At 40.7% G+C, this 15,713-nt stretch overlaps 3 non-coding genes across 3 annotated transcripts; all 3 read left to right on the top strand.

Annotated features, from left to right (window-relative positions):
* The first annotated feature begins 2,696 nt into the window (after positions 1-2,696).
* TRNAL-UAG (transfer RNA leucine (anticodon UAG)) lies at positions 2,697-2,778 on the top strand. The gene has a single exon. It is a non-coding gene; the product is annotated as a tRNA-Leu (tRNA).
* A 2,818-nt stretch (positions 2,779-5,596) lies between these two features.
* On the top strand, positions 5,597-5,678 carry TRNAL-UAA (transfer RNA leucine (anticodon UAA)). Its single transcript has one exon. It is a non-coding gene; the product is annotated as a tRNA-Leu (tRNA).
* A 4,267-nt stretch (positions 5,679-9,945) lies between these two features.
* TRNAL-AAG (transfer RNA leucine (anticodon AAG)) lies at positions 9,946-10,027 on the top strand. The gene has a single exon. It is a non-coding gene; the product is annotated as a tRNA-Leu (tRNA).
* Positions 10,028-15,713: the final 5,686 nt, after the last annotated feature.

Raw genomic sequence — 15,713 nt, 5'->3', positions numbered from 1 at the left:
CCTGCGAAAACTGAGATTTTAAGATTGGACTGTAGAAAGGCAGTTTTTAATGGACTCAGTAAAAAGGAAGGAAAGGTAGGATGTTCGAAAGGAAAGTAATCTCCAGGAAGGATGGGAGATTTTGCTAAATTAAATTCTCACAGCACAATCAGTAACAATCCCGAAAAGAAGGAAGAATGGAAAGCATTTATGGAGACCAGGATGGCTGAATACTGAACTTAAAAGCTTGCTAAAAAGGAACAAAGAAATGAATATCAAATGGAAAGAAGAATATAATGCTGTCTGCAGGGAAAGCTGGGCTAGCATTAGAAGAGCTAAAGCCAGTAATGAATTGAGGCTTGCAAGAGAGACCAAAAGCAATAAGAAAGGATTTTGGAAGTTATTCAAAAGTTAAAGAAAAGCCAAAGATGCTTTAGGATTTTTAAAAGATGAAAAGGGTAAAGTGGTCAATAATGATGTTGAGAAGACTGAACTTTTAATTTCCTATTTGGCTTCTGTGTTCTCTAAGAAAGTAAATGTAACATCAAGTGATCTTCACTGTGCTGTAGAAGAAAAGGAACATGTGAGCAAGTCATACGTATGAATACAGCATGTGAATAGTCATGTTGGCTTTAGGCATCAGAATTAATTACATAATTTACCATCTATGTTACATCCATGTCAGTTCAATCAATGATCAACCATTCTCAAAATTTGCCAAAATCAATCTTGGTCAAAAGAAGCCTAACTGCTAGCTCATATCCCTGCTGCCTTTTAGGATTATGAATACAGGATGAGTAGAGTGATTAGCAAACATAAACAGAGCCATGCTGCTTCTGCTGCTTTCCAGTAAGTCACCCTAGTGATGGATTCATAGCTACACTGCTCTGCACTGCTGTATAATGTCTTCCTTGCTGCTGCTTCTGATTATCTGTTACGTACAGGCAGGGGTGTAGGAATCCTTCATGTATGAGTGTCCTGTATGTGGGAGATCATAGCAAATAATCTATACCACCTAATTCAGTGATATCTAAAAATTAGCGGATGAGCCAACAGAGGAAAGATTAGTTAAATATCTGGATACAAGTCATATGTTTTGTAAAATGGTGCCCCAAAGTCAATGTACAAACAATTCCCTGATAATTACGTTGCTGTTGCATAATAACATTTGTCTTTTTGTCATATTGGATATAAAATATTTTCTGCCACTTACATCAAAAGCAAACTTCTGATATAAAAAACTTTAAACATATGTAAGAGTTAGCGTGGCCGAGCGGTCTAAGGCGCTGGATTTAGGCTCTAGTCTCTCTGGAGGCGTTGGTTCAAATCCCACCACTGTCATTATTTATTTGGATCAAATTTTTACCAAAAATTAGGAAACGGTTGAGGAAGTAAAGGGGGTTGAGAACTTAGGAGGCAGCGATCATGCTAACCTATAATTTTGAACTACAAAAGGAGGAAAACCTGCGAAAACTGAGATTTTAAGATTGGACTGTAGAAAGGCAATTTTTAATGGACTCAGTAAAAAGTAAGGAAAGGTAGGATGTTCTAAAGGAAAGAAATGTCCAGGAAAGATGGGAGATTTTGCTAAATTGAATTCTCCCTGCACAATCAGTAACAATCCCGAAAAGAAAGAAGAATGGAAAGCATTTATTGAGACCAGGAAGGCTGAATACTGAACTTAAAAGCTTGCTGAAAAGGAACAAAGAAATGAGTATCAAATGGAAAGAAGGGTTCATATCTAAAGAAGAATATAATGCTGTCTGCAGGGAAAGCTGGGCTAGCGTTAGAAGAGCTAAAGCCAGAAATGAATTGAGGCTTGTAAGAAAGACCAAAAGCAATAAGAAAGGATTTTGCAAGTAAGTCAAAAGTTAAAGAAAAGCCAAAGATGCTATAGGATTTTTAAAAGATGAAAAGGGTAAAGTGGTCAATAATGATGTTGAGAAGACTGAACTTTTAAATTCCTATTTGGCTTCTGTGTTCTCTAAGAAAGTAAATGTAACATCAAGTGATCTTCACTGTGCTGTAGAAGAAAAGGAACATGTGAGCAAGTTATACGTATGAATACGGCATGTGAATAGTCATGTTGGCTTTAGGCATCAGAATTAATTACATAATTTACCATCTATGTTACATCCATGTCAGTTCAATCAATGATCAACCATTCTCAAAATGTGCCAAAATCAATCTTGGTCAAAAGAAGTCTAACTGCTAGCTCATATCCCTGCTGCCTTTTTAGGATTATCAATACAGGATGAGTAGAGTGATTAGCAAACATAAACAGAGCCATGCTGCTTCTGCTGCTTTCCAGTATGTCACCCTAGTGATGGATTCATAGCTACACTGCTCTGCACTGCTGTATAATGTCTTCCTTGCTGCTTCTGATTATCTGTTACGTACAGGCAGGGGTGTAGGAATCCTTCATGTTTCAGGGTCCTGTATATGGGAGATCACAGCAAGTAATCTATACCACCTAATTCAGTGATATCTAAAAATTAGCGGATGAGCCAACAGAGGAAAGATTAGTTAAATATCTGGATACAAGTCATATGTTTTGTAAAATAGTGCCCCAAAGTCAATGTACAAACAATTCCCTGATAATTACGTTGCTGTTGCATAATAACATTTGAATTTTTGTCATATTGGATATAAAATATTTTCTGCCACTTACATCAAAAGCAAACTACTGATATAAATAACTTTAAACATATGTAAGAGGTAGCGTGGCCGAGCGGTCTAAGACGCAGGATTTAGGCTCCAGTCTCTCTGGAGGCGTGGGTTCAAATCCCACCGCTGCCATTATTTATTTGGATCAAATTTTTACCAAAAATTAGTAAACGGTTGAGGAAGTAAAGGGGGTTGAGAACTTAGGAGGCAGCGATCATAGTATTCTATAATTTTGAACTACAAAAGGAGGAAAACCTGCGAAAACTGAGATTTTAAGATTGGACTGTAGAAAGACAGTTTTTAATGGACTCAGTAAAAAGTAAGGAAAGGTAGGATGTTCTAAAGGAAAGAAATGTCCAGGAAAGATGGGAGATTTTGCTAAATTAAATTCTCACTGCACAATCAGTAACAATCCCGAAAAGAAGGAAGAATGGAAAGCATTTATTGAGACCAGGATGGCTGAATACTGAACCTAAAAGCTTGCTGAAAAGGAACAAAGAAATGAGTATCAAATGGAAAGAAGGGTTCATATCTAAAGAAGAATATAATGCTGTCTGCAGGGAAAGCTGGGCTAGAGTTAGAAGAGCTAAAGCCAGTAATGAATTGAGGCTTGCAAGAGAGACCAAAAGCAATAAGAAAGGATTTTGGAAGTAAGTCAAAAGTTAAAGAAAAGCCAAAGATGATATAGGATTTTTAAAAGATGAAAAGGGTAATGTGGTCAATAATGATGTTGAGAAGACTGAACTTTTAAATTCCTATTTGGCTTCTGTGTACTCTAAGAAAGTAAATGTAACATCAAGTGATCTTCACTGTGTTGTAGAAGAAAAGGAACATGTGACCAAGTCATACGTATGAATACGGCATATGAATAGTCATGTTGGCTTTAGGCATCAGAATTAACTACATAATTTACCATCTATGTTACATCCATGTCAGTTCAATCAATGATCAACCATTCTCAAAATTTGCCAAAATCAATCTTGGTCAAAAGAAGTCTAACTGCTAGCTCATATCCCTGCTGCCTTTTTAGGATTATCAATACAGGATGAGTAGAGTGATTAGCAAAAATAAACAGTGCCATGCTGCTTCTGCTGCTATCCAGTAAGTCACCCTATTGATGAACTCATAGCTACACTGCTCTGCACTGCTGTATAATGTCTTCCTTGCTGCTGCTTCTGATTATCTGTTACGTACAGGCAGGGGTGTAGGAATCCTTCATATTTGAGGGTCCTGTATATGGGAGATCATAGCAAGTAATCTATACCACCTAATTCAGTGATATCTAAAAATTAGCGGATGAGCCAACAGAGGAAAGATTAGTTAAATATGTGGATACAAGTCATATGTTTTGGAAAATGGTGCCCCAGAGTCAATGTACAAACAATTCCCTAATAATTACGTTGCTGTTGCATAATAACATTTGTCTTTTTGTATTATTGGATATAAAATATTTTCTGCCACTTACATCAAAAGCAAACTTTTGATATAAATAGCATTAAACATATGTAAGAGGTAGCGTGGCCGAGCAGTCTAAGGTGCTGGATTGAGGCTTCAGTCTCTCTGGAGGCATGGGTTCAAATCCCACCGCCGCCATCATTTATTTGGATCTAATTTTTACTAAAAATTATGAAACAGTTGAGGAAGTAAAGGGGATAGAGATTTTAGGAGGCAGCGGTAATTCTATCCTATACTTTTGAACTACAAAAGGAGGAAAACCTGCGAAAACTGAGATTTTAAGATTGGACTGTAGAAAGGCAGTTTTTAATGGACTCAGTAAAAAGGAAGGACAGGTAGGATGTTCTAAAGGAAAGTAATGTCCAGGAAGGATGGGAGATTTTGCTAAATTAAATTCTCACAGCACAATCAGTAACAATCCCGAAAAGAAGGAAGAATTGAAAGCATATATGGAGACCAGGATGGCTGAATACTGAACTGAAAAGCTTGTTAAAAGGAACAAAGAAATGAATATCAAATGGAAAGAAGAATATAATGCTGTCTGCAGGGAAAGCTGGGCTAGCGTTAGAAGAGCTAAAGCCAGTAATGAATTGAGGCTTGCAAGAGAGACCAAAAGCAATAAGAAAGGATTTTGGAAGTAAGTCAAAAGTTAAAGAAAAGCCAAAGATGCTATAGGATTTTTAAAAGATGAAAAGGGTAAAGTGGTCAATAATGATGTTGAGAAGACTGAACTTTTAAATTCCTATTTGGCTTCTGTGTTCTCTAAGAAAGTAAATGTAATATCAAGTGATCTTCACTGTGCTGTAGAAGAAAAGGAACATGTGAGCAAGTCATACGTATGAATACGGCATGTGAATAGTAATGTTGGCTTTAGGCATCAGAATTAATTACATAATTTACCATCTATGTTACATCCATGTCAGTTCAATCAATGATCAACCATTCTCAAAATGTGCCAAAAACAATCTTGGTCAAAAGAAGTCTAACTGCTAGCTCATATCCCTGCTGCCTTTTTAGGATTATCAATACAGGATGAGTAGAGTGATTAGCAAACATAAACAGAGCCATGCTGCTTCTGCTGCTTTCCAGTATGTCACCCTAGTGATGGATTCATAGCTACACTGCTCTGCACTGCTGTATAATGTCTTCCTTGCTGCTTCTGATTATCTGTTACGTACAGGCAGGAGTGTAGGAATCGTTCATGTTTGAGGGTCCTGTATATGGGAGATCATAGCAAGTAATCTATACCACCTAATTCAGTGATATCTAAAAATTAGCGGATGAGCCAACAGAGGAAAGATTAGTTAAATATCTGGATACAAGTCATATGTTTTGTAAAATGGTGCCCCAAAGTCAATGTACAAACAATTCCCTGATAATTACGTTGCTGTTGCATAATAACATTTGTATTTTTGTCATATTGGATATAAAATATTTTCTGCCACTTACATCAAAAGCAAACTACTGATATAAATAACTTTGAACATATGTAAGAGGTAGCGTGGCCGAGCGGTCTAAGGCGCTGGATTTAAGTTCCAGTCTCTCTGGAGGCGTGGGTTCAAATCCCACCGCTGCCATTATTTATTTGGATCAAATTTTTACCAAAAATTAGGAAACGGTTGAGGAAGTAAAGGGGGTTGAGAACTTAGGAGGCAGCGATCATAGTATTCTATAATTTTGAACTACAAAAGGAGGAAAACCTGCGAAAACTGAGATTTTAAGATTGGACTGTAGAAAGACAGTTTTTAATGGACTCAGTAAAAAGTAAGGAAAGGTAGGATGTTCTAAAGGAAAGAAATGTCCAGGAAAGATGGGAGATTTTGCTAAATTAAATTCTCACTGCACAATCAGTAACAATCCCGAAGAGAAGGAAGAATGGAAAGCATTTATTGAGACCAGGATGGCTGAATACTGAAATTAAAAGCTTGCTGAAAAGGAACAAAGAAATGAGTATCAAATGGAAAGAAGGGTTCATATCTAAAGAAGAATATAATGCTGTCTGCAGGGAAAGCTGGGCTAGAATTAGAAGAGCTAAAGCCAGTAATGAATTGAGGCTTGCAAGAGAGACCAAAAGCAATAAGAAAGGATTTTGGAAGTAAGTCAAAAGTTAAAGAAAAGCCAAAGATGCTATAGGATTTTTAAAAGATGAAAAGGGTAATGTGGTCAATAATGATGTTGAGAAGACTGAACTTTTAAATTCCTATTTGGCTTCTGTGTTCTCTAAGAAATTAAATGTAACATCAAGTGATCTTCACTGTGTTGTAGAAGAAAAGGAACATGTGAGCAAGTCATACGTATGAATACGGCATATGAATAGTCATGTTGGCTTTAGGCATCAGAATTAACTACATAATTTACCATCTATGTTACATCCATGTAAGTTCAATCAATGATCAACCATTCTCAAAATTTACCAAAATCAATCTTGGACAAAAGAAGTCTAACTGCTAGCTCATATCCCTGCTGCCTTTTTAGGATTATCAATACAGGATGAGTAGAGTGATTAGCAAACATAAACAGTGCCATGCTGCTTCTGCTGCTATCCAGTAAGTCACCCTATTGATGAACTCATAGCTACACTGCTCTGCACTGCTGTATAATGTCTTCCTTGCTGCTGCTTCTGATTATCTGTTACGTACAGGCAGGGGTGTAGGAATCCTTCATATTTGAGGGTCCTGTATATGGGAGATCATAGCAAGTAATCTATACCACCTAATTCAGTGATAACTAAAAATTAGCGGATGAGCCAACAGAGGAAAGATTAGTTAAATATCTGGATACAAGTCATATGTTTTGTAACATGGTTCCCCAGAGTCAATGTACAAACAATTCCCTAATAATTACGTTGCTGTTGCATAATAACATTTGTCTTTTTGTATTATTGGTTATAAAATATTTTCTGCCACTTACATCAAAAGCAAACTTTTGATATAAATAACATTAAACATATGTAAGAGGTAGCGTGGCCGAGCAGTCTAAGGTGCTGGATTTAGGCTTCAGTCTCTTTGGAGGCATGGGTTCAAATCCCACCGCCGCCATCATTTATTTGGATCTAATTTTTGCTAAAAATTAGGAAACAGTTGAGGAAGTAAAGGGGATAGAGATTTTAGGAGGCAGCGGTTTTTCTATCCTATACTTTTGAACTACAAAAGGAGGAAAACCTGCGAAAACTGAGATTTTAAGATTGGACTGTAGAAAGGCAGTTTTTAATGGACTCAGTAAAAAGGAAGGAAAGGTAGGATGTTCTAAAGGAAAGTAATGTCCAGGAAGGATGGGAGATTTTGCTAAATTAAATTCTCACAGCACAATCAGTAACAATCCCGAAAAGAAGGAAGAATTGAAACCATATATGGAGACCAGGATGGCTGAATACTGAAGTGAAAAGCTTGCTAAAAAGGAACAAAGAAATGAATATCAAATGGAAAGAAGAATATAATGCTGTCTGCAGGGAAAGCTGGGCTAGCGTTAGAAGAGCTAAAGCCAGTAATGAATTGAGGCTTGCAAGAGAGACCAAAAGCAATAAGAAAGGATTTTGGAAGTAAGTCAAAAGTTAAAGAAAAGCCAAAGATGCTATAGGATTTTTAAAAGATGAAAAGGGTAAAGTGGTCAATAATGATGTTGAGAAGACTGAACTTTTTAATTCCTATTTGGCTTCTGTGTTCTCTAAGAAAGTAAATGTAACATCAAGTGATCTTCACTGTGCTGTAGAAGAAAAGGAACATGTGAGCAAGTCATACGTATGAATACGGCATGTGAATAGTCATGTTGGCTTTAGGCATCAGAATTAATTACATAATTTACCATCTATGTTACATCCATGTCAGTTCAATCAATGATCAGCCATTCTCAAAATGTGCCAAAATCAATCTTGGTCAAAAGAAGTCTAACTGCTAGCTCATATCCCTGCTGCCTTTTTAGGATTATCAATACAGGATGAGTAGAGTGATTAGCAAACATAAACAGAGCCATGCTGCTTCTGCTGCTTTCCAGTATGTCACCCTAGTGATGGATTCATAGCTACACTGCTCTGCACTGCTGTATAATGTCTTCCTTGCTGCTTCTGATTATCTGTTACGTACAGGCAGGGGTGTAGGAATCCTTCATGTTTGAGGGTCCTGTATATGGGAGATCACAGCAAGTAATCTATACCACCTAATTCAGTGATATCTAAAAATTAGCGGATGAGGCAACAAAGGAAAGATTAGTTAAATATCTGGATACAAGTTATATGTTTTGTATAATGGTGCCCCAAAGTCAATGTACAAACAATTCCCTGATAATTACGTTGCTGTTGCATAATAACATTTGTCTTTTTGTCATATTGGATATAAAATATTTTCTGCCACTTACATCAAAAGCAAACTACTGATATAAATAACTTTAAACATATGTAAGAGGTAGCGTGGCCGAGCGGTTTAAGGCTCCAGTCTCTCTGGAGTCGTGGGTTCAAATCCCACCGCTGCCATTATTTATTTGGATCAAATTTTTACCAAAAATTAGGAAACGGTTGAGGAAGTAAAGGGGGTTGAGAACTTAGGAGTCAGCGATCATAGTAACCTACAATTTTGAACTACAAAAGGAGGAAAACCTGCGAAAACTGAGATTTTAAGGTTGGACTGTAGAAAGACAGCTTTTAATGGACTCAGTAAAAAGTAAGGAAAGGTAGGATGTTCTAAAGGAAAGAAATGTCCAGGAAAGATGGGAGATTTTGCTAAATTAAATTCTCACTGCACAATCAGTAACAATCCCGAAAAGAAGGAAGAATGGAAAGCCTTTATGGAGACCAGGATGGCTGAATACTGAACTTAAAAGCTTGCTAAAAAGGAACAAAGAAATGAATATCAAATGAAAAGAAGGGTTCATATCTAAAGAAGAATATAATGCTGTCTGGAGGGAAAGGTGTGCTAGCGTTAGAAGAGCTAAAGCCAGTAACGAAGTGAGGCTTGCAAGAGAGACCAAAAGCAATAAGAAAGGATTTTGGAAGTAAGTCAAAAGTTAAAGAAAAGCCAAAGATGCTATAGGATTTTTAAAGGATGAAAAGGGTAAAGTGGTCAATAATGATGTTGAGAAGACTGAACTTTTAAATTCCTGTTTTGCTTCTGTGTTCTCTAAGAAAGCAAATGTAACATCAAGTGATCTTCACTGTGCTGTAGAAGAAAAGGAACATGTGAGCAAGTCATACATAACAATACGGCATATGAATACTCATGTTGGCTTTAGGCATCAGAATTAATTACATAATTTACCATCTATGTTACATCGATGTCAGTTCAATCAATGATCAACGATTCTCAAAATTTGCCAAAATCAATCTTGGTCAAATGAAGTCTAACTGCTAGCTCATATCCATGCTGCCATTTTAGGATTATCAATACAGGATGAGCAGAGTGATTAGCAAACATAAACAGAGCCATGCTGCTTCTGCTGTTTTCCCGTAAGTCACCCTAGTGATGGATTCATAGCTACACTGCTCTGCACTGCTGTATAATGTCGTCCTTGCTGCTGCTTCTGATTATCTGCTATGTACAGGCTGGGGTGTAGGAATCCTTCATGTTTGAGTGTCCTGTATGTGGGAGATCATAGCAAGTAATCTATACCACCTAATTCAGTGATATCTAAAAATTAGCGGTTGAGCCAACAGAGGAAAGATTAGTTAAATATCTGGATACAAGTCATATGTTTTGCAAAATGGTGCCCCAGAGTCAATGTACAAACAAATCCCTGATAATTACGTTGCTCACGCATAATAACATTTGTATTTTTGTCTAATTAGATATACAATGTTTTCTGCCACTTATATCATTAGCAAATATCTAATTTAAATAAGTTTGAACATCCGTATGAGGTAGCGTGGCCGAGCGGTCTAAGGCGCTGGATTAAGGCTCCAGTCTCTCTGGAGGCGTGGGTTCAAATCCCACTGCTGCCATTATTTATTTGGATCTAATTTTTACCAAAAATTAGGAAACAGTTGAGGAAGTAAAGGGGATTGAGAATTTAGGAGACAGCGGTAATTCTATCCTATACTTTTGAACTACAAAAGGTGGAAAACCTGCGAAAACAGAGATTTTAAGAATGGACTGTAGAAAGGCAGTTTTTAATGGACTCAGTAAAAAGGAAGGAAAGGTAGAATGTTATAAAGGAAAGAAATGTCCAGGAAGGATGGGAGATTTTGCTAAATTAAATTCTCACTGCACAATCAGTAACAATCCCGAAAAGAAGGAAGAATGGAAAGCATTTATGGAGACCAGGATGGCTGAATACTGAACTTAAAAGCTTGCTAAAAAGGAATAAAGAAATGAATATCAAATGAAAAGAAGGGTTCATATCTAAAGAAGAATATAATTGTAATGCACACACCCGGACTGACTGGCGTGTGCGTGTTTATGTAGTGATTCCACTGTGCCATGAACCGGAGAGTGCCTGGAGGGGCGTAACTAAGTATCTGCCCGATCCGACCAAGGTCGCACGACGGCATACGACGCCAGTGCACCAGGGAGGAACCGAGAAGAGGAACCAGGGTCTACTCCAGGTCAGACTCCGGACACGGCTGTTGACCCACACCGGGGAATACAGGAACAGGCAGACTAGAGCACAGGCTGGGTAGGGTCCAGTACAGACTGGGAGACAAATTTGAAACCGCAGACGCGGTAGACAGAGCTGAGCAAAGCGAAAACCGCAGACGCGGCGGACAGAGCTGAGCAAAGCGAAAACCGCAGACGCGGCGGACAGAGCTGAGCAAAGCGAAAACCGCAGACGCGGCGGACAGAGCTGAGCAAAGCGAAAACCGCAGATGCGGCGGACAGAGCTGAGCAAAGCGAAAACCGCAGACGCGGCGGACAGAGCTGAGCAAAGCGAAAACCGCAGACGCGGCGGACAGAGCTGAGCAAAGCGAAAACCGCAGACGCGGCGGACAGAGCTGAGCAAAGCGAAAACCGCAGACGCGGCGGACAGAGCTGAGCAAAGCGAAAACCGCAGATGCGGCGGACAGAGCTGAGCAAAGCGAAAACCGCAGACGCGGCGGACAGAGCTGAGCAAAGCGAAAACCGCAGACGCGGCGGACAGAGCTGAGCAAAGCGAAAACCGCAGATGCGGCGGACAGAGCTGAGCAAAGCGAAAACCGCAGACGCGGCGGACAGAGCTGAGCAAAGCGAAAACCGCAGACGCGGCGGACAGAGCTGAGCAAAGCGAAAACCGCAGACGCGGCGGACAGAGCTGAGCAAAGCGAAAACCGCAGACGCAGAGGGAACAGGACTCTGTTCACACGGAACAGACTAGAAGGGAAAGGCAGAACCAGATACCCACAGGGTACTTGCAGAGAAGTAGCGAGTGGACCACAAACTCACAAACGGAAGTACAGTGAGAACGAGCAGGAGTTAGGTACGAGTTCAGACTCTGCAGAAAAAGGAAAGGAACGGACATAGAGAAAAAACAGGTAAAAGATAGGAGAGAGTTCAGACTGGTACTGAGTGTACGGAGGAGACCGACACTGCAGCGGGATACAGGAGCGGGTCTGGGAATACGGCCCCCAGAGAGGCGAGACGAACAGGCAAGGAGCGTGTTCAGACTAGCCTGGAAATACAGCCTCCAGGAAGGCGGAACAAACAGGCAAGGAACGAGTACAGACTGCAGGTTAAGATACACAGATATGACACAGTACAGACATGGGAACAGATACTGCAAGACAGGTAACATAGACAGGACCTGGCATGTCAGAGACAAAAGCCAACTGACAGGGCAAGATGCTCAGGCATGGGTTAATTGGGGCAGCTGTTTAAATAACAGGTGACAGACAGCAATAGGCTGAGGACGCACAAGGGGTGTGCCTGCAGCAGGTACAAAAAGCAGGAAGTGATCGGGCGCCGCCCTTAAGCAGCAGACACTGAAGCAAACAGACAGCATGGAGGGAAGCCAGAGAGACACCCTGGACTGGAGATCAAGTGCGCGTTCTTGCACAGTGGGAGATGGACCACTATGCAAGGACGCCGCCAGGTATGTTACAGTACACCCCCCTTACGCCCCCTCTTCTTCAGGCCTGCCAGAATGTTCCGCAGGGAATTCGAGGGCCAATCCTTTACTTCAAGGAGATCACTTCCACTGTCCACTGGAGAAACTGGTCTCCTCTGGTTAGCTAGGATGCTACCTCCTATCCAGCCATCCTCAGCAACAGACGAAACAGGTGGAGTACCAGGAACAGCACACAGGGAAGTCTCTCTCCACTTATTATCAGGTAGCACCCCAGAGGGTTCAGGAGACAACTGGAAGTCCTCCGCCGGGTTGAAGGAGTGCAGAGACTCGGGGGTAACCTCTGCTTCGGGGTACATCTTGTCAAACTCACAGGATGAAATGGGCGAGGTATCAGGTACAAGGTGTAGAAAAGTCCCTGTTACCTTGTTATCTGGTGGTACCCAGGAGGATTCAGAAAACAACTGGGGGTCCTCCGCCGGGTCGGAATAGTGCAGAGACTCGGGGGTAACCTCTGCTTCGGAGTACACTAGGTCGGACTCGCTGGATGAAGCGGGCGAGGTATCAGGTACCGAATATAGAAGAGTACCTGTCCATTCGTTATCAGGTAGCACCCCGAAGGGTTCAGGAGACAACTGGAGGTCCTCCGCCTGGTCGGAGGGGTGTAGAGACTCGGGGATAACCTCTGCTTCGAGGTACATCTTGTGAAATTCACAGGAAGAAATAGACGGGTTATCAGGTACAGGGTGAGAAAAAGTCACTGTCTCTTTGTTATCTGGTGGTACCCCGGAGGAGTCAGGAAACAACTGGAGGTCCTCTGCCTGGTCAGAGGGGTGTAGAGACTCATGGGTAACCTCTGCTTCAGAGTACACTAGGTCGGACTCACTGGACGAAGCAAGCGAGGTATCAGATCCAGGATATAGGAAAGTCTCTGTCCATTCACCACCAGGTGGCACCCCGAAGGGTTCTAGAGACAACTGGAGGTCCTCCGCCTGGTCGGAGGGATGTAGAGACTCGGGAGTAACCTCTGCTTCGGAGTACACTAGGTGGAACTCACTGGACGAAGCGAGCAATGTATCAGGTACAGAGTATAGGAGAGTCTCTGTCCTTTCGCTACCAGGTAGCACCCCGAAGGGCTCAGGAGACAACTGGAGGTCCTCCGCCAGGTCGGAGGGGTGAAGAGACTCATGGGTAACCTCTGCTTCAGAGTACACTAGGTTGGACTCACTGGATGAAGCAGCCGAGATATCAGGTACCGAGTATAGGAAAGTCTCTGTCCATTCGCTACCAGGTAGCACCCAGAAGGGTTCAGGAGACAACTGGAGATCCTCCGCCTGATCGGAGGGGTGTAGAGACTCAGGGGTAACCTCTGCTTCGGAGAACACTAGGTCGAACTCACTGGATGAAGCGGGCGAGGTATCAGGTGCAGGGTATAGGGAAGTCTCTCTCCAATTGTCCTCAAGTGGTATCCCGGGGGATTCAGGAGGCAACAGGGGGTCCTCCGGTGTAAATTCTGGGTGGGCAGCAGTCTCTTCGGGCAGGAGAACTGGTGCACTACCCACGCACATTACCCGTTGGGGCTTCTTCAGGATAAAGGGAGATGAAGCTTCAGTACGGACTTCAAGGTTGGGGTCAGGAGGTCTCAGGGAGGACAGTCTTTCTGGAGGCGTGGGTTCAAATCCCACCGCTGCCATTATTTATTTGGATCTAATTTTTACCAAAAATTAGGAAACAGTTGAGGAAGTAAAGGGGATTGAGAATTTAGGAGACAGCGGTAATTCTATCCTATACTTTTGAACTACAAAAGGTGGAAAACCTGCGAAAACTGAGATTTTAAGATTGGACTGTAGAAAGGCAGTTTTTAATGGACTCAGTAAAAAGGAAGGAAACGTAGGATGTTCTAAAGGAAAGAAATGTCCAGGAAGGATGGGAGATTTTGCTAAATTAAATTCTCACTGCACAATCAGTAACAATCCCGAAAAGAAGGAAGAATGGAAAGCATTTATGGAGACCAGGATGGCTAAATACTGAAATGAAATCTTGCTAAAAAGGAACAAAGAAATGAATATCAAATGAAAAGAAGGGTTCATATCTAAAGAATATAATGCTGTCTGCAGGGAAAGCTGGGCTAGCATTAGAAGAGCTAAAGCCAGTAATGAAGTGAGGCTTGCAAGAGAGACCAAAAGCAATAAGAAAGGATTTTGGAAGTAAGTCAAAAGTTAAAGAAAAGCCAAAGATGCAATAGGATTTTTAAAGGATGAAATGGGTAAAGTGGTCAATAATGATGTTGAGAAGACTGAACTTTTAAATTCCTGTTTTGCTTCAGTGTTCTCTAAGAAAGCAAATGTAACATCAAGTGATCTTCACTGTGCTGTAGAAGAAAAGGAACATGTGAGCAAGTCATACGTATGAATATGGCATATGAATAGTCATGTTGGCTTTAGGCATCAGAATTAACTACATAATTTACCATCTATGTTACATCCATGTCAGCTCAATCAATGATCAACCATTCTCAAAATTTGCCAAAATCAATCTTGGTCAAAAGAAGTCTAACTGCTAGCTGATATCCCTGCTGCCTTTTTAGGATTATCAATACAGGATGAGCAGAGTGATTAGCAAACATAAACAGAGCCATGCTGCTTCTGCTGCTATCCAGTAAGTCAACCTATTGATGAACTCATAGCTACACTGCTCTGCACTGCTGTATAATGTCTTCCTTGCTGCTGCTTCTGATTATCTGTTACGTACAGGCAGGGGTGTAGGAATCCTTCATGTTTGAGTGTCCTGTATATGGGAGATCATAGCAAGTAATCTATACCACCTAATTCAGTGATATCTAAAAATTAGCGGATGAGCCAACAGAGGAAAGATTAGTTAAATATCTGGATACAAGTCATATGTTTTGTAAAATGGTGCCCCAGAGTCAATGTACAAACAAATCCCTGATAATTACGTTGCTCATACATAATAACATTTGTCTTTTTGTATTATTGGATATAAAATATTTTCTGCCACTTACATCAAAAGCAAACTTTTGATATAAATAACATTAAACATATGTAAGAGGTAGCTTGGCCGAGCAGTCTAAGGTGCTGGATTTAGGCTTCAGTCTCTCTGGAGGCTTGGGTTCAAATCCCACAGCCACCATCATTTATTTGGATCTAATTTTTACCAAAAATTAGGAAACAGTTGAGGAAGTAAAGGGGATAGAGATTTTAGGAGGCAGCGGTAATTCTATCCTATACTTTTGAACTACAAAAGGAGGAAAACCTGCGAAAACTGAGATTTTAAGATTGGACTGTAGAAAGGCAGTTTTTAATGGACTCAGTAAAAAGGAAGGAAAGGTAGGATGTTCTAAAGGAAAGTAATGTCCAGGAAGGATGGGAGATTTTGCTAAATTAAATTCTCACAGCACAATCAGTAACAATCCCAAAAAGAAGGAAGAATGGAAAGCATTTATGGAGACCAGGATGGCTGAACACTGAACATAAAAGCTTGCTAAAAAAGAACAAAGAAATGAATATCAAATGGAAAGAAGAATATAATGCTGTCTGCAGGGAAAGCTGGGCTAGCATTAGAAGAGCTAAAGCCAGTAATGAATTGAGGCTTGCAAGAGATACCAAAAGCAATAAGAAAGGATTTTGGAA

This window comes from Phyllobates terribilis, unplaced genomic scaffold (assembly GCF_046119375.1).
Source record: "Phyllobates terribilis strain yellow unplaced genomic scaffold, ASM4611937v1 Scaffold_11__3_contigs__length_659146591, whole genome shotgun sequence".
Lineage (NCBI taxonomy): Eukaryota > Metazoa > Chordata > Amphibia > Anura > Dendrobatidae > Phyllobates > Phyllobates terribilis.
This window is presented reverse-complemented; position numbering and strand designations above follow the sequence as displayed.